The sequence below is a fragment of the Schistocerca americana genome, chromosome 6 (genome assembly GCF_021461395.2).
Source record: "Schistocerca americana isolate TAMUIC-IGC-003095 chromosome 6, iqSchAmer2.1, whole genome shotgun sequence".
NCBI lineage: Eukaryota > Metazoa > Arthropoda > Insecta > Orthoptera > Acrididae > Schistocerca > Schistocerca americana.
The window spans coordinates 363,928,507-363,952,715 of record NC_060124.1 but is presented as its reverse complement, the minus strand read 5'-3'; the positions used below and the strand labels follow the sequence as shown (position 1 = coordinate 363,952,715).

General features: G+C 41.2%; 1 protein-coding gene across 2 annotated transcripts in view; it reads left to right on the top strand.

The window, feature by feature from the left end:
• LOC124620370 (reticulon-4-interacting protein 1 homolog, mitochondrial-like) overlaps positions 1 to 24,209 on the top strand; it is a 173,190-nt gene that overhangs the window by 142,218 nt on the left and 6,763 nt on the right. The gene's annotated exons all lie outside the window — the stretch shown is intronic.

Genomic DNA, 24,209 nt, shown 5'->3' with positions numbered 1-24,209 from the left:
ATTGGAAGTAGTTCCTTCTAAATTGTATATGAAGTACACTGTAAAAACTGCAGAATCTACTAGAGCGGGAGGTGGGGGTGTTGTGACATGCTACCAATAGAATACATGTGGCATTATAATCTTGTCATTTTGTTTGCCTAACCAAATGTCTATGGTCATTTTGCTACACAACAGAATTCATTGTGGAACTTAATTAGTGGCTCTTGTGGGAAGCAAATAACTAAATCAGCATGGAAGATAATCAATTTTTTTTCATAATATTCACCACTTGTGACACAAGGACCTTGGGAGCAATTTAATTCAGCAAACCCTATAAACAAGCAAGGTGTACAATAGACACGCATTAGGGAGGATGGTGGTTCAAATCCACGTCCAGCCACTGAGATTGGCATTTACCACATTTTTGCTAAACCATTTAAGGCAAATGCCAGGTTGGTCCCTTTGAAAAGCACACCACCAATTTCCTTCCCCAAACTGAGCATGTACTGCGTCATGCACGGACGCATACACACACATGCACATGGGTTTTCCTACTCCAAGCTATATTACGATCCATATATAATGGTCAGCTTTGTGATTTCTCAAAAGAACAACTTCACATGCAACATATCCTGCATTAACATCCATGTATCATAACAATTTTGGTTCATTTTTGCAATGAAATTGTGGACGCTGTCGGGAACACAAAGAAAACTGTTATCAAGAGTGGAAAGAAAATACAAATATTTGACCTAAAGCTCAGAACTACAAGCAAAATAGGAGCTAAGTATAGGTGCACACTTACTTCTGAAAACAAGGGTAGAAAGACAGTAATATAAGAGAAAATAGTAGTTGTTGCACTTATTCTGCAATCAGTTGTTAACTAGCTCTACTGCATGTGCATGCTGAGGTGTGTAACCCCTCACCCCCTCTCCCCATCTATGGGTGCATGGAACTGGGGGTGGGCAGAGGTGCCCACACCTTTGTTGTTGTTGTTGTTGTTGTGTTGCTTGTCAGATGCTTGAGCTTCATTGTTTAAGTTCACTTGTTTTGTCACTGTTACTCCATGAATTAATTGTGCCATTCTCCAACACAATGAGATGTTATGATAATTCAAGGTTTTAATGCAAATCAGTAGCAATAGATACAAAGTGATTATTCATTGTGAACTGCCTACTCATGAATGGAAATGAAAGCAATCCAACAATATTGAAGAATAACAAAACTCTGCTTCGACAATCTTGATCAATCCTGTATGATGAGCCTAGGAAAATTATCTGACTACGGACAACACGACAAAATTAATAATGCAGAAATTTAGTTATGATTATATAAATGACATTATGTGTTAGTGTATTTTTATTCAGTTCAACCTGTGTATTAATGGTACAAGCTCATAGAATATATACCATAATGTGCCCAGAATTTATTTTAAAAAAATACAGTAAAATTTTGAACTATGGAATTAAAGAATAAAAATAAAAATCATAGTACTAATAACACATAACATAAGAATTTACTTCATTTTACAATTCTAAATAATGGACAAGGAAAGGCGAGGGTATCAGCCATACCAGCTGTTAGGAACTATCCCAGGACTAACGTGGATTTGAAAATCCATGCAAAACTTAAGTCAGATTGCCTGGCAAGCAATCAATTTGCAACAATAGTTTTTTGCACTTTTCAATTAATTTTAATGATTTGCAGCTATAATACCACAATCAAGTGTGCCTAAACTGTTCATAGGTGAATATTATTTCCATGAATAACATTCCTTTAGCACAGTTAAGTGGACAGACCTTACATACCCATGCAGGTACAGAAAGAGTTTGCAAGAAGAAAAGTCTTTGTTTTGGGTTCGTAAACCTGCAGTTTGTAGCTAATAATCTTCAACTATTTTGAAAGTAATGTAAAAAAATGAAAATGAAAATGTATGTATGATGATGCACTTTAATTAAGGATGTGCTCACAACATGAAGGGTATTCTTGTGTCATGCATTCACTGAATGGATACTGCTAGTTCTTTTAAACAATTTAGTGTTGTCAATCTCATACCTAATAAGCAAGTAGATTTACTGTGATGTTAGTGTATGAATCATGGTAGCTGCATTCACCTTCTGCTGGGTCTCATGACTGTGTCTTCCTAAGGAGCTTTCCATTTGTCATCAGTCCCTGAAATCTAGTGTATGTTACTTTGCTAGATGTGCAATTACTGTATTGTGTGATAGCTGACTGTCAACATTAACAGAATTATCTATACCAAACTGAATGCAGCATATTTTATTGCAGCTTATGTGTTGTGAAATGATGGTTGTTTCTCTGGAGAACATGATTTGCAATGAATTTATTTAAAATGCACCATTGTGCAGTTGTGGCAAACTGTAGGAGACAATCCATGCATCGATATACATACTTCTTAAGCTGCCATGCAGTACTTGGCCAGAGGATAAGGAACCAAATACGTCTGATGAGTGTATGTCCTGTAACACTTAGTTTTCATGAGCGCAATCCATTCACAAAAGCTCAGCTGAACATTAGGTATCACAGTCAACAATACATGACAACATTTAAAAAATTGAAAATAAAATGATTTAGACAATATTTGTGAACTAATCTGGCAACATCGTGGAAAAGCAAGTTGCAGCTTTCCATGTTAGCACAATTTCCAAATACTATATCTCAATTAAGAGTGTTATCTTCTAATAAATATGTAATATGTCGCAGTTCACACAGGAGAAATGTGGTCTAAAGAAATCCCCATTAATTCCAAAAGTTGGAAAAAAAACCTGCGTCCTATTACTATATGGGCTGAAATGTTACCACAATATCTGTTTGGGCCATATTTTTTTCAAGTGGATGTAAATCACATATTGCAAACATGGTTAATATCTCATCTCAAAGCCAATGGAATCATGGAACATGTGTGAAGAGCACTCCACCCACTTTGCCATTCATGTGTTGGAGTTCCTTGAGAACAATTCCAAAGCTGCTTCATTGGGTGTGATTCAGAAACATTTCCAGCCCCATTGAAACGGCCACTGCAAAGCCCAGTTCTTACCATGCCCGACAACTCATTATGAGGAATTCTTATGTCTCATGTGGCTCAATGTCAGTACAAGACTAGTGAAGAATTGCACAAAAGTGTTGAAGAAGTGTAACTACTCAGGTGCTTCACAAGATGTCAAGGAGGGCAAGGAGATGCATAGGTTTCTGTGCAAGGCACAGTGCTTCACATACAGGTCCACTGGATACATCCTTTTTGACAATATTGTGAAAGGTATAGATTGCTACTCAGCATATAACAGAGATAGAGTGTCCCAGACAGGCACAACAAAAGGACTATGAAACACCTAACTCTGGCCTCGGCAGCCAGAGACAGTGGTTATGTGTGTGTGTTGTCTATTTCAGAAGATAAGTTCTGGCAATTGTTATTGAAATTTACCTGCATTGGAGGGAAACAGTAGAATGCCTTCACAAAAAACAAAGATGGATCATGTATATGTTCCACTAACTAATGCTCCTCCTTTATTTAGGGATATGGGTGCTTCCTCTAGGCTCCTGTGAATAGTTTAGGTGATATGGAATCTCCTTGTGTGGCTTTTGTTTCAGTTTTGAACTTCCCACTACTTTGATGAATAGGTTGAATCAATCAGTATAGATTTTGTTGAAACTGAGTCAAAAACTTTCTAAAAATCCAAATATCCAAGGCACAGTGGTAATTGATACTCATTGCTCCTTTCCGTGATTTCATTCACAACTTTCAAATGGTCCATTATAATATATCCTTATCTAAACCCTTGTAATTTCATTCAAGACTTGCAAATGATCCATTGTACTACATCTTCCTCTAAAGCCTGCTCTTTCCTTTACTTATTTAAAAATCTAATGTTTTTTATGTGGTCAGTGATAATATTAGTGTATATTTTGTTCATTATGCAGGGAGTCGTGACAGGTCTGTAGCCTTGTCTCTTTATTTTCTTGTCAAGAATGTAGGAAAAGCCAGATTGCTCCTTACCATAAAGAAGACACGTTAAGTTGCAGACAGGCACAATTAAAAGACAATTACATAAAGCTTTCGGCCACTGCCTTCGTAAGCAAAAGAGAGACACACATCGATCATACCCACAAGCAAGCATATCTCATGCACACATGACCGCCAACTCCAGCATCTCATTCTTCATGTAAGCGTCTTTTAATTATGCCTGTCTGCAACTTAACGCGTCTTCTTTATGGTAAGAAGTAATCTGTCTTTTCGTACACTGCTGATATTCGTACCTGGAGTTTCCATTGTTAAATTTCTCACCTAGCGAAACAATTACAGAAATGTTCTAGTTTCGAGGAATTGCCTCTCTCCATAGACTTTGTGAAACTACCTTGTTAGTTCCCTTTTTGTATTAAGTTTTCCTCTAGCTATAATCATAGCTATTCAAAAAGCACCATGTTCCAGTACTTCCCTTTCTTCACAACTAACGGTGTTATACATCTCAGTCAGAATGTCATTATTAAGTGTCCATCTTTTTCTGCATCTAATGAACATTAAAAGTAATACATGTACAGTTTTCTTTGAGATTCTTCATTTTACTATTATTTTACTGTTTTTTTTTTCACCCAATTTTCCAATGTATCTTCTTAGATCCACTTGTGAACACTATTAGTTTTGTTTAATTCAACATAATCTGTTATGTTCTTCTTGTTGACGTTGTTCATTTTTTTCCATATTTGTCAGTAATTATCCATTACTCCTCTGTCCATGTAATCATTTTCCAAGATGCTGAACTTTTTGCTTAATGTATTCAGGTATACTTCCATGTTTTAATTTAATCCTCATAATTTACACTTCTAATTTCCAGATTGATGAGATTCTTTCTTTCCAGCTATGCACGTATACTTGCTATGCTCCAACTAGTGTATGATTACTGGAGGTTGGGAAGTGGTTTGTGATCATCAGATCCTGTACAATATCTCTGTTGTTTAATAAGATAGAGTCAATTTCACTTTTAGTTTAATTTCGTCGTTATCAAATTCATTTTTTTAATTTATGTTACTCTTGAGGAATGTGTTGAAGGTAAACGTGACTATGTACCTGGCAGCTTCTTCTTACGTATATTTGTCCCACTTTTGCATTAAAATTCACCATTGTCATGGTATAATGGGATTTTCTGCTGTTTATCAGTTTCTATAGCCCTTTATACAAGCTTTCTAGGTTCTCATCAAGATGTGAAATGTTTAACATATAGACTTAAGAAAAATCCCAGAGAATATTTGTTGTATATTTTAATATAGTCTTGCTATTCTGTCTGTAAAAGGCATTTTATTGTGTAAATCACATCCTTTTAAGTTAAACAATGGAAAGTCCATGTTGGAATATCAACAATTACAGAAAGGACAGATTTCGTCTCGCCAAAGAGATGACACTTTGGGCTGCAGACAGGTACTACGAAAAGACTGTTACACATTAAGCTTTTAGCCAAAGCCTTACTAAAACACACACACACACACACACACACACACACACACACACACACCACACCACACGCAGCAGGGAAGCAGGAGGGATACCAGGATACATGTGGGGGAAGAGGAAGCAGTGCTCTACCTGGCAGAACATGCAGGGACTAGAGGTGGCAGACAAGACTACTGCAGTGTTGGGTGACGGTAGGGAAAGAGGAGGGGGGGTGGGGTGGAATTAAAGAGCAGAAAGGAGAGGAGCAGGGAAGGGGGAAACATTGGTGGGTGCACTGGCAGAGAACAGTGCACAATGAGGATGAGGGGATGTGAGTTGGGAGGGATGATTGGACAGAGGGGGAGGGGGGCAGAAACTGTTGGGTGAACGATGTACAGACAGTAGGTAACTGTGGGTTGAGGCCGGGATGATATTGGGAGCGGAAAATGTGTTATAACTCCCATACGTGTAGTTCAGAAAAGCTGGTGGTGGACGGGTGGTTCCAGATGACCAGGCTGTGAAGCATAATTTATGCTCAGATACATGTTGTGCAACAGAATGGTTCACTGTCCTCTTAGCTACAGTTTGGTGGTGGCCATTCATCCTGGTGAGTAGATGGTTGGTAGCCATACCAAAATAAAAAGCTGAGCATGGTTACAACAGAGGTGGTACACAACATGGGTGCTTTCACAGGAGGCCCAGCCTCTGATGGGGTAAGATAGGCCTGTGACAGGACTGGATTTGGAAGTTCTGGGTAGGTGGATTTGGCAGTTCTTGCATCTGGGTCTTTCACAGTGATATGATCCCTGTGACAAGGAGTTGGGATTGGGAGTGGCATAAGGACAAACTATGTTTTTTGGTGGATGACAGATCACCACATTAGTAGGGGTGGGAAGGATCTTGGGTATGATGTCCCTCATAGCAGGGCATGAAATAGATAATCATAGCCCTGATGAAGCATGTGGTTCAGTTGTTCCCATCCATGGTGGTATTGAGTGATGACCAGCCACTCATTTTTAGTGAGTTCTTGGGGTGGTGGAAGGATTTGGAGTGTGTGGGGATGTAGTTGTTGTTATTGAGGTCTACAGTCCTGATACTGGTTTGATTCAGCTCCCCATGCTACTATATCCTGTGCAAGCTTCTTCGTATCCCATTACCTACTGCAACCTACATTCTTCTGAATCTGCTTAGTGTATTCATCTCTTGGTCTCCCTCTACAATTTTTACCCTCCATGCTGCCCTCCAATACTAAATTTGTGATCCCTTGATGCCTCAGAACATGTCCTACCAACCGATCCCTTCTTCTAGTCAAGTTGTGTCACAAACTCCTCTTCTCCCCAAGCCTATTCAATACCTCCTCATTAGTTATGTGATCTACCGATCTAATCTTCAGCATTCTTCTGTAGCACCACATTTCGAAAGCTTCTATTCTCTTCTTGTCCAAACTATTTATCGTCCATGTTTCACTTCCATACACTCCATACAAATACTTTCAGAAACAACTTCCTGACACTTAGATCTATACTCGATGTTAACAAATTTCTCTTCTTCAGAAACGCTTTCCTTGCCATTGCCATTGCCATTGCATGAGATTCTTTCTTTCCAGCTATGCACGTATACTTGCTATGCTCCAACTAGTGTATGATTACTGGAGGTTGGGAAGTGGTTTGTGATCATCAGATCCTGTACAATATCTCTGTTGTTTAATAAGATAGAGTCAATTTCACTTTTAGTTTAATTTCGTCGTTATCAAATTCATTTTTTTTATTTATTTTACTCTTGAGGAATGTGTTGAAGGTAAACGTGACTATGTACCTGGCAGCTTCTTCTTACGTATATTTGTCCCACTTTTGCATTAAAATTCACCATTGTCATGGTATAATGGGATTTTCTGCTGTTTATCAGTTTCTATAGCCCTTTATACAAGCTTTCTAGGTTCTCATCAAGATGTGAAATGTTTAACATATAGACTTAAGAAAAATCCCAGAGAATATTTGTTGTATATTTTAATATAGTCTTGCTATTCTGTCTGTAAAAGGCATTTTATTGTGTAAATCACATCCTTTTAAGTTAAACAATGGAAAGTCCATGTTGGAATATCAACAATTACAGAAAGGACAGATTTCGTCTCGCCAAAGAGATGACACTTTGGGCTGCAGACAGGTACTACGAAAAGACTGTTACACATTAAGCTTTTAGCCAAAGCCTTACTAAAACACACACACACACACACACACACACACACACACACACACACCACACGCAGCAGGGAAGCAGGAGGGATACCAGGATACATGTGGGGGAAGAGGAAGCAGTGCTCTACCTGGCAGAACATGCAGGGACTAGAGGTGGCAGACAAGACTACTGCAATGTTGGGTGACGGTAGGGAAAGAGGAGGGGGGGTGGGGTGGAATTAAAGAGCAGAAAGGAGAGGAGCAGGGAAGGGGGAAACATTGGTGGGTGCACTGGCAGAGAACAGTGCACAATGAGGATGAGGGGATGTGAGTTGGGAGGGATGATTGGACAGAGGGGGAGGGGGGCAGAAACTGTTGGGTGAACGATGTACAGACAGTAGGTAACTGTGGGTTGAGGCCGGGATGATATTGGGAGCGGAAAATGTGTTATAACTCCCATACGTGTAGTTCAGAAAAGCTGGTGGTGGACGGGTGGTTCCAGATGACCAGGCTGTGAAGCATAATTTATGCTCAGATACATGTTGTGCAACAGAATGGTTCACTGTCCTCTTAGCTACAGTTTGGTGGTGGCCATTCATCCTGGTGAGTAGATGGTTGGTAGCCATACCAAAATAAAAAGCTGAGCATGGTTACAACAGAGGTGGTACACAACATGGGTGCTTTCACAGGAGGCCCAGCCTCTGATGGGGTAAGATAGGCCTGTGACAGGACTGGATTTGGAAGTTCTGGGTAGGTGGATTTGGCAGTTCTTGCATCTGGATCTTTCACAGTGATATGATCCCTGTGACAAGGAGTTGGGATTGGGAGTGGCATAAGGACAAACTATGTTTTTTGGTGGATGACAGATCACCACATTAGTAGGGGTGGGAAGGATCTTGGGTATGATGTCCCTCATAGCAGGGCATGAAATAGATAATCATAGCCCTGATGAAGCATGTGGTTCAGTTGTTCCCATCCATGGTGGTATTGAGTGATGACCAGCCACTCATTTTTAGTGAGTTCTTGGGGTGGTGGAAGGATTTGGAGTGTGTGGGGATGTAGTTGTTGTTATTGAGGTCTACAGTCCTGATACTGGTTTGATTCAGCTCCCCATGCTACTATATCCTGTGCAAGCTTCTTCGTATCCCATTACCTACTGCAACCTACATTCTTCTGAATCTGCTTAGTGTATTCATCTCTTGGTCTCCCTCTACAATTTTTACCCTCCATGCTGCCCTCCAATACTAAATTTGTGATCCCTTGATGCCTCAGAACATGTCCTACCAACCGATCCCTTCTTCTAGTCAAGTTGTGTCACAAACTCCTCTTCTCCCCAATCCTATTCAATACCTCCTCATTAGTTATGTGATCTACCGATCTAATCTTCAGCATTCTTCTGTAGCACCACATTTCGAAAGCTTCTATTCTCTTCTTGTCCAAACTATTTATCGTCCATGTTTCACTTCCATACACTCCATACAAATACTTTCAGAAACAACTTCCTGACACTTAGATCTATACTCGATGTTAACAAATTTCTCTTCTTCAGAAACGCTTTCCTTGCCATTGCAAGTCTACATTTTATATCCTCTCTACTTCAACCTTCATCAGTTATTTTGCTCCCCAAATAGCAAAACTCCTTTACTACTTTAAGTGTCTCATTTCCTAATCTAATTCCCTCAGCATCACCCGACTTAATTCGACTACATCCCATTATCCTCGTTTTGCTTTTGTTGATGTTCATCTTACATCCTGCTTTCAAGACACTGTCCATTCCGTTCAACTGCTCTTCCAAGTCCTTTGCTGTCTCTCTCAGAATTACAATGTCATCGGTGAACCTCAAAACTTTTATTTCTTCTCCGTGGATTTTAATACCTACTCCGAATTTTTCTTTTGTTTCCTTCACTGCTTGCTCAATATACACATGGAATAATACTGGGGATAGGCTACATCCCTGTCTGATTCCCTTTCTAACCACTGCTTCCCTTTCATTCCCTTCAACTCTTATAACTGCCATCTGGTTTCTGTACAAATTGTAAATAGCCTTTCGCTCTCTGTATTTTACTCCTGCCACCTTCAGAATTTGAAAGAGAGTATTCCAGTCAACATTGTCAAAAGCTTTCTCTAAGTCTACAAATGCTAGAAAGGTAGGTTTGCCTTTCTTTAATCTATTTTCTAACATAAGTCATAGGGTCAGTATTGCCTTACGTGTTCCAAAATTTCTACGGAATCCAAACTGATCTTCCCCGAGGTCGGCTTCTACCAGTTTTTCCATTCGTCTGTGAAGAATTCACGTTAGTATTTTGCAGCTGTGACTTATTAAACTGATAGTTCGGTAATTTTCACATTTGTCAACACCTGCTTTCTTTGGGATTGGAATTATTATATTCTTCTTGAAGTCTGAGGGTATTTCACCTGTCTCATACATCTTGCTCACCAGACAGTAGAGTTTTGTCAGGACTGGCTCTCCCAAGGCTGTCAGTAGTTCTACGGAATGTTGTCTACTCCCAGGGCCTTGTTTCGACTTAGGTCTTTCAGTGCTCTGTCAAACTCTTCACACAGTATCATATCTCCCATTTCATCTTCATCTTCTTCCATTTCCATAATATTGTCCTCAAGGACATCGCCCTTGTATAGACCCTCTATGTACTCCTTCCACCTTACTGGGTTTCCATCTGAGCTCTTGATATTCATACAAGTGGTTCTCTTTTATCCAAATGTCTCTTCAATTTTCCTGTAGGCATTATCTATCTTATCCCTAGTGAGATAAACCTCTACATCCTTACATTTGTCCTCTAGGCATCCCTGCGTAGCCATTTTGCACTTCCTGTTGATCTCATTTTTGAGACGTTTGTATTCCTTTTTGCCTGCTTCATTTACTGCATTTTTATATTTTCTCCTTTCATCAATTAAATTCAATATTTCTTCTGTTACTCAAGGATTTCTACTAGCCCTCGTCTTTTTGCCTACTTGATCCTCTGCTGCATTCACTACTTCATCCCTCAAAGCTACCCATTCTTCTTCTACTGTATTTCTTTCCCCCATTCCTGTCAGTTGTTCCCTTATGCTGTCCCTAAAACTCTGTACAACCTCTGGTTTAGTCAGTTTATCTAGGTCCCATCTCCTTAAATTCCCACCTTTTTGCAGTTTCTTCAGTTTTAATCTACAGTTCATAACCAATAGATTGTGATCAGAGTCCACATCTGCCCCTGAAAATGTCTTACAATTTAAAACCTGGTTCCTAAATCTCTGTCTTACCATTACATAATCTGATACTTTCTAGTATCTCCGGGATTCTTCCATGTATACAACCTTATTTCATGATCCTTGAACCAAGTGTTAGCTATGATTAAGTTATGCTCTGTGCAAAATTCTACCAGACGGCTTCCTCTTTCATTTCTTACCCCCAATCCATATTCACCTACTATGTTTCCTTCTCTCGCTCTTCCTACTCTCTAATTCCAGTCACCCATGACTATTAAATTTTTGTCTCCCTTCTCTACCTGAATAATTTCTTTTATCTCATCATACATTTCATCAATTTCTTCATCATCTGCAGAGCTAGTTGGCATATAAACTTGTACTACTGTTGTAGGCGTGGGCTTCGTGTCTATCTTGGCCACAATAATGCGTTCACTATGCTGTTTGTAGTAGCTTTCCCACACTGTGTGGGGATATAGCACGGGAAATGTGTATGTGGACTAGATCTGGGGGATAATGCCCGCTTGTGAAGGCCTTTGCGATATACTAAGCATACTGGGCAGGGGAGCTGCTGTCACTGCAGATATGTCATCCCAAGGTGGCTAAGTTGTATGGGAGGGAGTTTTTGGTGGGAAAGGGATGGCAACTGTCAAAAAGCAGATATTTTTGTGGTTGGTGGATTTAATGTGGATAGAGGTGTGGACTGAGTCCTCAGAGAGGAGGAGGTCAACATCCTATTATGTGGGACACTATGTTAAGGACCAGGTGAAGTGGACAGGAGGAGGAGGGCAGATGTTGAGGTTGTTCAGGAATGTGGTTAGGATGCCCTGGGCTGGAGGACAGATCATGAAGATATCATCAATGAATCAGTGAAACAGAACCAGACCTGGGATTTCCACTACAAATTGTTGTTCACATTCAACAAGTTTGAATTTCAGTTTGGCCTGAGCAGCCTGAGAGTGCAGCTGTGCGAGCAGGTGTGTGTGTGTGTGTGTGTGTGTGTGTGTGTGTGTGTGTGTGTGGTAGGGGGGGGGGTCGCATGTGCATGTGCAGTACATGTTTTAATCTTAACCAGATACCAAGTTCGTTTTGTTTGCAGATGATATAAACATTGCAATAAATAGCAAATAGAGTGTAGTCTCGGAAAGATCAGTTAATAAAACTTTCATTGACATTAATAAATGGTTCCTAGCCATTTCTTTCGTAAAAACACACTACATGCAGTTCAGAACTTGTAAAGAGATTTCGCACCATCATATACCTAAAATATTATTGCAAATAGATACACTCCTGGAAATGGAAAAAAGAACACATTGACACCGGTGTGTCAGACCCACCATACTTGCTCCGGACACTGCGAGAGGGCTGTATAAGCAATGATCACACGCACGGCACAGCGGACACACCAGGAACCGCGGTGTTGGCCGTCGAATGGCGCTAGCTGCGCAGCATTTGTGCACCGCCGCCGTCAGTGTCAGCCAGTTTGCCGTGGCATACGGAGCTCCATCGCAGTCTTTAACACTGGTAGCATGCCGCGACAGCGTGGACGTGAACCGTATGTGCAGTTGACGGACTTTGAGCGAGGGCGTATAGTGGGCATGCGGGAGGCCGGGTGGATGTACCGCCGAATTGCTCAACACGTGGGGCGTGAGGTCTCCACAGTACATCGATGTTGTCGCCAGTGGTCGCGCGGAAGGTGCACGTGCCCGTCGACCTGGGACCGGACCGCAGCGACGCACGGATGCACGCCAAGACTGTAGGATCCTACGCAGTGCCGTAGGGGACCGCACCGCCACTTCCCAGCAAATTAGGGACACTGTTGCTCCTGGGGTATCGACGAGGACCATTCACAACCGTCTCCATGAAGCTGGGCTACGGTCCCGCACACCATTAGGCCGTCTTCCGCTCACGCCCCAACATCGTGCAGCCCGCCTCCAGTGGTGTCGCGACAGGCGTGAATGGAGGGACGAATGGAGACGTGTCGTCTTCAGCGATGAGAGTCGCTTCTGCCTTGGTGCCAATGATGGTCGTATGCGTGTTTGGCGCCGTGCAGGTGAGCGCCACAATCAGGACTGCATACGACCGAGGCACACAGGGCCAACACCCGGCATCATGGTGTGGGGAGCGATCTCCTACACTGGCCGTACACCACTGGTGATCGTCGAGGGGACACTGAATAGTGCACGGTACATCCAAACCGTCATCGAACCCATCGTTCTACCATTCCTAGACCGGCAAGGGAACTTGCTGTTCCAACAGGACAATGCACGTCCGCATGTATCCCGTGCCACCCAACGTGCTCTAGAAGGTGTAAGTCAACTACCCTGGCCAGCAAGATCTCCGGATCTGTCCCCCATTGAGCATGTTTGGGACTGGATGAAGCGTCGTCTCACGCGGTCTGCACGTCCAGCACGAACGCTGGTCCAACTGAGGCGCCAGGTGGAAATGGCATGGCAAGCCGTTCCACAGGACTACATCCAGCATCTCTACGATCGTCTCCATGGGAGAATAGCAGCCTGCATTGCTGCGAAAGGTGGATATACACTGTACTAGTGCCGACATTGTGCATGCTCTGTTGCCTGTGTCTATGTGCCTGTGGTTCTGTCAGTGTGATCATGTGATGTATCTGACCCCAGGAATGTGTCAATAAAGTTTCCCCTTCCTGGGACAATGAATTCACGGTGTTCTTATTTCAATTTCCAGGAGTGTAGAAGAAATGGACAGTGTTAAATTTTTGGGATTACTGTTTAATTATAAATTCAACTGGGAGGAGCACACCACAGAACAGTTGAAGTACCTAAACAAATCTCTATTTGCAGTGCAAATGTTGTCCAATATAGGGGATATGAAAATGAAGATTCTAACATACTATCATTACTTTCATTCCATTACATCACATGGGATTATTTTATAGGGTAACTCATCAAGCTAAGTGAAAGTTTCTCAGGTCCAAAAACATGTAACAAGAATTATTTGTGGTGTGAACTCAAGGACTTCCTGCAGAGGTCTGTTTAGGAAACTAGGGATATTAACTACTGCTTCCCAATACATTTATTGTGTAATGAAATTTTTCATTGAAAATATATTTCTTCGTAAAAACAGCACAGTTCTTGGAATCAATACTAGAAATAAAAATAATCTTCACAAAGATTTAAGGTAACTTATTTTGGTCCAAAAAGGTCTCCATTATTCAGGAACACACATTTTCAATAACTTGCCAGCAGCCATAAAACGTTTAACAACCAATAAAGTTCAGTTTCAGCCTAAAATGTTTACTGGTGGCCAAGTCGTCCTCCTCCGTTGATGAATTTCTTAGTAGAACCAACTGGTGTGTGTATATTACTAATAGCGCTAGAGTCTGGAACTGCGCGGCCGCTATGGTGGCAGGTTTGAATCCTGCCTCAGGCATGGATGTGTTTAGGTTTAAGTAGTTCTAAGTTCTAGGGCACTGATGACCTCAGAAGTGAAGTCCCATAGTGCTCAGAGTCATTTGAACCATATTACTAATAATATCAAATAATGCGAGTATTAGTACCATCTGACTTGTACAAATTCAGTGCAGTAAGGCAGTCATTGTAAGTAAACATTGTAAAATGATTTTTCAGTTTAGTATTTATTACTTTTTAAATTAAAATATGTTTAAAACTTTTTGATTCATTCCACATCAATGACAATTATTTCACTTAGGGTTCTTGGAAGACACACTGATATATTGGTTGCCAAAGTTAGTTCAGTTCATGAATCACAATAATCTTTCATCTTTCACCTGGGTCATAGTACTGATGTCCCAACAACTTTCCTGTGACAGTTGGCATCTGAAGGTTACCCGTAACACATTGATCTCCCCCCCCCCCCCCCCCCCCCCACACACACACACACACACACATACATTACATATAAGTTTAACAATCTTCAGCAATCTCATCTCAGACGTGAGTGCTTATAAATCCCAGATACAGAAATCAACGTAACCAACACACATTCCGATCATATGCCAAAAACCCTATTAATTCATGTTGATATTGACACCTAGTGATCAAAGTCAGTCTTTGTGTGATTCTTTGACACACTGACTGCCATAAGACGATTGGCTGCCATAGCAGTAAGGCTGTGCTGTGTCCTCCAGAAGCCTTGTGGCAGTTAACATGTGAAATATTCCAGGCAAGAGGGTTGCAGACGTTGGCACGAAAAGAAAAGGATAAAAAGTTTGTTAGTATTAAATACTGTGTAACTGTCAAAGTATGGCTACAGGTGTTGCACTGCTGCTTTTGTCTCCTTCCTGATACCTTGCATGTTTTCTGATCTCTTTTTCTTTCATGCAGTGAACTTGAGCTTAACTGTGGCAAATAATCCAAAACTAAACAACAGTAGTTATCACAACTCAGTACTAAGTGACAGAAAATCAAAAGTAACAGATCGCATATTGAAGCTAACAACTACTGAAAATATTTGTTTATTACACAAACTTACAGCATCAGTCAGTCACACTCCTTTTTTGACAAACTTTGTACACAACATTTTCTAGCAGAATACGAAACCTGTCTGTTGTAAACTGCTTACCTACAGTCATTCACTCGACTGACTGTGATTACACGTGTTATCCACATAAGAGCAGAGTTCAAGGTTGGAAAACGGTCAAACACTAATATGCCACAACAAATAGCATTTTAGTAATGTGCGCAGTCCCAGCTCTTTACTCTACTCTGCAGCAGAGTGTGCACTGATACAAAAGTTCCTGCCAGATTAAAACTGTGTGCTGGACCGTGGTTCGAACTCTGGACCTTTGCCTATGGACAAGTGCTCTACCGACTGAGCTACCCAAGCATGTCTCACAACCTGTCCCCACAGCTTCAATTCTGCCAGTACATCTCCTACCTTCCAAATTTCACAGAAGCTCTCCTACATAGTTCAAGTCTCAGTCCAGCACACACAGTTTTAATCTGACAGGGTGCTCCTTATCTAGGTTGAAGCGTTACTTCAAATTATCTGAATTGGGTTATTGGGACATATTGATCAGTATGCTGAAGTTATCAGTGACGAATTTGGAACATAGTGCAAACATCTACCTACTTTTCATGTAACTAGTTTTGAGAAAGGCTTTATCTAGATGAAGAATTAAGTTACTGTGCACATTTCTCCTGAGATCCATCAGGAAACGAAGGTTTGAAAATGCCAAATGGCATTAGCACGATTGCAAGAATACCAGCCAGATTTATCTGATATACCCTCGACCACCCAGAGATGATTGCATTCAGAGATTATACTGCTCTTCAGCAGCAATGCAAGGAACCCACCGAACTTACGAGAGGGCCATATATACCCTAGAAATAAAAGGACCCAATGTATTTCCAAAGTGTAAACTATGTCACTGATAAAACAAATCAAATTACAATTCAAAACTGATGAAAATTGTAGCAGTACCCTGACAAAATATGTCAGCCTAGTGCAATGACTTTAAACTGGCTCTTATTGTAGAGGAATAAAGTAATGCACCTTATGGAATGTAAAATGTCATGTCCATTAATTACAGAATGAGGAACAACTTGAGTCACTGATATCATACAAATGCCTGAGAGAAACAATCACACAAATTCATTTGTTGGAAAGGGAAACAGCTGGCTTTTATTTACCGGTGGGTCCGCAGGAAATCAGTTTGTCTATGAAAATGACCTATACTGCATTATTGCTTAAGTACAGGGGATCCATAGTAAGTTGACCTAGTAAGAAATGCAGAGCACATCTACAACTATACTTCACAACCCAAGTTACAATGTGGAGGGTGCGTCTGATTTACACCTCTTTCCTGCTCAAACTGCAAATGGTGCACGAGTAAGCCGACTGTTGGTAAACCTCCATTTAAGATCAAATTTCTTTGGTTTTCTCATCACATTCATTTTGTAACATGCATATGGTGGCAGTAATACATTGCTTAACTGTCCTTGGAAAATATTTTCTTTTGGTCTTAAAAGTGAACCTCCATATAATACACAACACTTTTCTCGTACCAACTTCCTCTGTACTTCAGTGACACTTTTGTGCTTACTAATTGAATCCCCAAGTGACAGCTGTTATTGAAGAATCTGTCGTACAAGGGATTTTTAAGCTTCCTCTTTCATGGTTGAATTACATTTTGTGGGGTACTTCCAGGGTATCTTAGTCTGACGTTTATTTTTCTTACTAGTTTTATGTGGTGATTCTACTTTAGGTTGCTTCTTACAGTTATTCATATATTTTTATGGTTCTTATTGTTCCCAGTGGTATAATCGGATAGTAATGGGTCTTTTTCTTATTTGTGTGTAAAAAATTACATTTATATATGCTGAGTGTCAGAGCCAGACCTTGAACTTAGTGTCAGTCCCCTGCTCGTCTTCAGCTTTTTCTTTTAGTTTTCAGGCACTCGACATACACTATGTGATCAAAGGTATCCAGACACCTACTGAAAATGACTTACAAGTTCGTGGTGCCCTCCATTGGTAATGCTGAAATTCAATATGGTGTTGGCCCATCCTTAGCCTTGATGACAGCTTCCCCTCTTGCAGGCATACGTTCAATCAGGTGCTGGAAAGTTTCTTGGGGAATGGCAGCCCATTCTTCACAGAGTGCTGCTCTGAGGAGAGGTATCGATGTTGGTCGGTGAGGTCTGGCACGAAGACAGCGTTCCAAAACATCCCAAAGGTCTTCTATAGGATTCAGGTCAGGACTCTATGCAGGTCAGTCCATTACAGGGATGTTATTGTCGTGTAAACACTCTGCCACAGGTGTGCATTATGAACAGATGTTCGATCGTGTTGAAAGATGAAATTGCCATCCCCGAATTGCTCTTCGACAGTGGGAAGCAAGAAGGTGCTTATAACATCAATGTAGGCCTGTGCTGTGATACTGCCATGCAAAACAACAAGGGGAAGCCCCCTCCTTGAAAAACATTACCACACTGTAACACCACCATCTCCGAATTTTACTGTTGGCACTACACATGCCGGCAAATGACGTTCACCAGGCATTTGCCATACCCACACCCTGCCATCGGATCGCCACATGGTGGACCGTGATTCATCACTCCACACAACGTTTTTTCCACTGTTCAGTCATCCAATGTTTACGATCCTTACACCAAGCGAGGCATCATTTGGCATTTACCAGCGTGATGTGTGCCTTATGAACAGCCACGCGACCATGAAATCTGTTTTCGCACCCCCCCCCCCCCCCCCTAACTGTCATAGTACTTGCAGTGGATCTTGAGGCAGTTTGGAATTCCTGTGGGATGGTCTGGATAGATGTCTGCCTATTACACATTATGAGCCCTCTTCAACTGTCGGGGGTCTCTTGTCAGTCAACAGACGTGTCCCTTCACATTTCCACTTCACTCGCACGTTGGAAACAGTGGATCTAGGGATCCTTAGGAGTGTGGAAATTTCGCGTATAGACGTATGACACAAGTGACACCCAATCACTTGGCCACGTTCGAAGTCCGTGAGTTCCACGGAGCACCCCATTCTGCTCTCTCACAATGTCTAATGACTACTGAGATCGCTGATATGGAGTACCCGGCAGTAGGTGGCAGCACAATGCAGCTAATATGAAAAATGTATGTTTTTGGGAGTGTCTGGATACTTTTGATCACATAGTGTATTATACCAGGTGTCCCTCCTAAGATTCATCATCCGAATTTTCTCTGATGTTTTGGCCAATCTTTGCAATTTTGTTTTTGGAATATGTAGCTGGAGTCAGCCCAAACACTCATCACATCTTTCATGTTATTCCCAGTGTTGATGGGAAGCATAAATTTGGTTCCCTTTGCAGAAGGTAATTATTTGTAAAGCGAAGTTGATATAGCTATTCGATAAAGTCTCCAAATTAGCCTAGTGTGAGATTTGGTTAAGTGATATGTAATAACAGATACAGTGAAACACGAAGAATAACCAGTGCTGCTGCATAGTGGCAGCAGTCAGCATTGGCCAAGCAGTGCTGTCATTTTTGGAGTACTGGTTATTCTTCATGCTTTGTTGTCCTGTTAATACATATCAAATACTGATAAAATGAATATCATATTACACGGTGGGACCACTCTGTCGAATGGGGATATAAAATTCTGCTTTCAAAAATAATTTTCTTTGTAACGGGGAAACAAACCGACGCTTTCCATTGACACTGGGCATCACGTGAAAGACATGGTGAACAGTATTTGTTTGGGTTGATTCCGTTTGTGTTGCTAATATGCTGTGAGATATTAGAGAAAATGCACCTGGTAACTCTTAGGAGAGACAACCTGCATAACGCAGAATCACCTCTGAACAACCTTAACATTATCTGCTAGATCATCTCAGAATTACTTTTACATCGAATGATTTGGGCCCATTAGGAATGCCAGGTTGAATTTTATCTGCTGAAATGCCCTGAACCTCGCCCTGGATGCAACAGTGGGCCAATGTTGGACTGCATTAAGAATTATGAAAAGGATAGAGTGCTACTTATCATAATGAAAGATGACATATTGAGTTGCAGGCCAGCACAATGAAAACACCGTTACACATTGAGCTTTCAGCCAAAGCCTTCTGGAAATAAAAGGACCCCCCCCCCCACCCCCCACACCCACACCTGCTATGCACAGCTGCTCTGGCCGGACTTCAAATATTGCATTGAACAAAAGCAGAAAACTTGAGTGGGGCACTGACAGGGGAGGGTTATAGGAGGATACAAGTGCGGGGAGGGGGTGTGTGTGTTCACTGTCTGGTGGTAGAGCGTGTAGAGATTAGAAGGCAGGCGCCACAACAAGGCTGTCAGATGCAGTGTCGGGAGGCTGTGGGAAAATGGGAACAGGGAGTGGAGCAGGAGAGAGGGGAAAACATTGATGGGTCTTGCACCTGGGTCATCCACATGGATATGATTTGTGTGGCAAGGGGCTGGGACTGGCATAGGGTTGGACTAAAATGTTATGGAGCCTTGGGGGAAGGGGGGGGGGGGGGGTGATGGAACACAAGTTTAGGTGGGGGTTCCAGGACCTTAGGAAGGAAGTACCCCATTTCAGGGCATGATATTAGTTGATCCAGTCCAAGGTGGTATTGTGAGAAAGTGGGAGCCCTACTGCAGTTGGTTCTTGAGGGTGGTAGGATTGGGGCATGTGGGTGTGTGTGGGGATATGGCACAGGAAACCTGTTATTGCTTGAAAATGGCCTCTAAGACCAAAAGTGGACAGTTGTGATGGTCAATTAAATTTCAATTTTTGACACAAGCTTTCCGGCAGTCAGGTCTGTCATATCATTATCTCTCAATGTTCTTACCTTGCTGTGAGGTGGCAAAGTCATGGGATAGTGATGTGCACATGTACAGACGGCAGTAGTATCGCATATACAAGGTATAAAAGGGCAGTGCATTGACAGAGCTTTCACTTGTACTCAGGCGACTCACATGAAAAGAGTTCCGATGTAATGATGTCCACAAGGATGGGAATTAACAGACTTGAAGACAAAATGGCAACTGGAACTAGGCACATTCTAGTTCGGAAATCGTTACTGAATTCAATACTGCAAGATCATCCAGTGTCTTTTAAGAGTGTGCTGAGAGTACCAAAATTCAGGCATTACTTTTCACCGCAGACAACGGAATGGTTAACGACTTTCACTTAACGGCCAAGAACACTGGCATTTGCATAGAGTTGTCAGTGCTAACAGACAAGCAACACTGTGTGAAACAACCACAGAGACCATAAGGACATATGATGAACATATGCAGTGAAATTTGGCGTTAATGGGCTACAGCAGCAGATGATTGACACAAATGCCTTCGCTAACAGCATGACGTAGCCTGCAGCACATCTCCTGGGCTCAAAACCATATTGGTTGGACGCTAGATAACTGTGGTCTGGTCAGATGAGTGGCGATTTCAGTTGGTAAGAGCTAATGGTAGGATTCGAGTCTGATGTAGACGCTAAGAAGCCATGGACCCAAGTTGTCAAGAGGGCACTGTGAAATCTGGTGGTGGTTCCATAATGGTGTAGGCTGTATTTACATAGAATGGACTTGGTTCTCTGGTCCAACTGAACTGGTCAGTGACTGGAAATGGTTACATTCAGCTACGTGGAGACCATTTGCAGCCATTTATGAACTTAGTTATCCATAACAATGCGCCATGTCCCCAGGCTGCAATTGTTCACGAGTGGTTTGAAGAACATTCTGGACAATTCGAACAAATGATTCCGTCACCTACATCACCGGAAATGTATCCCGTCAAACATTTATGTGGCATAAACGAGAAGTCAGTCCAAGCACAAAATCCTGCACTGGCAACATTTCTGCAAACATGCACAACTAAAGAGGCAGCATGGCCCAATATTTTTGCATGGAACTTCCAACATCTTGTCGAGTCCATACCACATCAAGTTTTTACACTATGCCGCAACAGGAGGTCAGACACAATAATGAGGTATCCCATGACTTTTGTCATCTCAGTGTACTACTAACATTTGAAGTAAATACACAAATTCAGGCTAATGTTGTACTTAACCCAAGAAACTGCATAGATTTGACCTTTTTTCCACCTACGCAAAATGTGTGAGAGCTTGTCAGCTGTTGTTAAGGTATTGGTTTCTGCTCCGGTTGATCACATTTCTGGTCTCATTTGTCACACATTAATCACCAAATACAATATACAATACATGTATGACACCATCCACTTTGTGTAATAAACAGCATCTTTCCAAACAAACACTTTCTCATTAATATCAGTGCTGTATACATATTTTTGCGTGTAAGTTGCACATCTCCTCCTTTGTATAAATTCACAGCCCTTACAACCAGTAACTTATCACAAAAGGTCAAGAAAAGGACTAACTAGTTTTGCATTCCTTAAACTAATTGTAAGTGACTTGCTTACCTGCAATTTTTTGTGTGCAGGATAGGAGGGCAGACTGACTAAGCTATTCAAGAAAATGCAGTAAGTCAAATACACAACGAGTTCAGATGGGTAAAATGTGATCCCTCTAGCACAGTTAAATGATGATATTATCTTTTCAGGACAACTAAGTAAACAATTTAATCGATGGCATAGGTGGATCACACCTTGTCTTTATTGTCATGACTGAATTGTATGTTCATCTGCCCTTCGAAGTTGAAGGAGGCTGATGGAGAGGGTAAAATTACTATGAGAGAATGAAACATTTCACAGAAAATGGGATGTGCATTTGGTAAATATCAGCAGAGCACAGCATCATAATGAATTATAAGAAAATTGAGATGCAGACCCAGCACAAATTCTAAATAGAATAAAACAGGTGTAAACCCACCTTTACTGTGATACAGAGATGATTCAGTTGAGCCACATTCCATTGGGTTGTAATATTGCTTTCTTTCCTAATATATCTATCTCTATTGTTGGTGTATTACCATTGAGATTTATCATTCGACAAAGGAGACACTAAATCAGGCAGACAATGATAGTAAAATAATTCAATGTGAGCTAACTGAAGAAATTGTATTAATTAGGAAAAATTATGGGAAACCTAGATCACCAGCACCAGACTAGGATTTGTTCCTTCAAATACAAAGTGTAACCTAACCACTGAACTTATAATGTAACACCAACTAGTCTTCTGTTATGACTGTGCAGCTGAAAGCACTTTATTAAATTATTATTATTATTTAAGTTCCTCATAGTTGACATAATTCAGCATTGTGTACATTACTTTTCACCAGCTAGCGATATACACAGGTGCTATTCAAATTAACTTTATTCATAATTTCATTAAATGACTTTCATGTACCAATACTTGCACCTGCATTTATGTAGCTGACATTTCAGGTTTGTAATTGATTAACATATTTGTTTACTCAACAAAACTGTCATCCTTCATTTGTTTTCCTTTCTTTGCTAAAAAATATCAAATGTGTCTTTCGAACAAGGGAAAATCTAGGATAGAATTAAAATAGTTTAGGAAGGATAGATTACTACTCACCACACAGAGGAAGTGTGACAGGCACAATGAAAAGACTGCTAAAATATATAAGTGAAACAGACACCCCCCCCCCCCCCCCCCACACACACACACACACACACACACACTTTAGCACTTAAGGAATGATTCCTGTTGCTAATAAACTTTCTTTTTCATTTTCAAATATTTATAATTCAGAATACGAAGGGACCAAGGAAGTAATGCTCCATTTTTTTTCCTTCAACAGTTGTTTATTACACGCCCTATTTCTCTCCATAAGCTCACTCCAGTTCTGTGGCATTCCTTCATCGATACACAAATGTGTGTGCCATATCAGTACCAGTTCCTCTTCTGGTCACTAAGCCATTTCTGCACTGTGCGAATCACCACCTCATCTCCTCAAAATATCTTCCACAAATGCTACCCTTCAGTGCCCGGAACACTTGGAAGTCCAAGGGAGTTGGGTCAGAGCTGTAGGGAGAAAGGGTAAAACTGTCCGACCCTGTTTCATGATGTGTTAACAAGTCCTCAAACTTGTGTGAGGCTGAGTGTTATGTTGAATAGAGACATCCTGTGGGCTGTTATAGTGCCAAAGTTGCTGGAAATCTTTTGTAAGTGTGGTTAATGTGACCACATACGCCTTCAAATTGACAGTACCGTCTCTTGGCATCACACTTGGAATCACACCCTCACAGTTGTCATGATCTTACTGGCAGAAGCAGCTACATTGAATTTTTTCTTCTGTGGAGAGTGAAGATGACTTCATTACTTTGGTTATCTTATTGTTTCTAAGTCAAAATGCTGAACCCCAGGTTCATCATCATGTCACAATCCAGGATGCGCGATGGCCTCCCCTCAGTTTCAAAATGTTACAACTCAGAAAAAATTGTTTTGTTTTTTCTGTGAGATTTATGTCCCACTGTAACATAGCATGGAATACATCTTGCATACACTATTGAATATCCAAGAGTAAGGATAATTGCATCCACACTTCACTTGCTGATTGACAGCAGCAGTGCCAACTGCAGAGTCATAATGCATTGATCGTCATGAATGAGAACATCAGCTTACTGCAACACGTAAAGTTGACAGCTGTGGATGGTTTCCCTGCTCACTGCAAGCTCCACCAAAGTGCCTTCCGATGGCCTCACCATCTGTATCCAGCAACCAACTGTCCTCCCATCAATTGCAGATGCTCCATAGACTACACACAAACATTTGTGAATATTCCCTACAGTTTCTTTCCCCTCTGTGAGAAAGTTAATGATGATGCACTGCTTATAACATACATCACTTACAGATAGTATTTTGAAACATTGCAGCAGCTACCCTGTCTCTAGGAAGAAACAAATCTTGCACATGCACTCAAGAACTTCACAGAATTCAGACCTAACATTCCACATTCACAACATTGTCGTCGACTGAGAAAAAGGAAAAAAAGTGTGGCATTACTTTCTGTGCCACCGCCATGCAATAATAAAAGAGA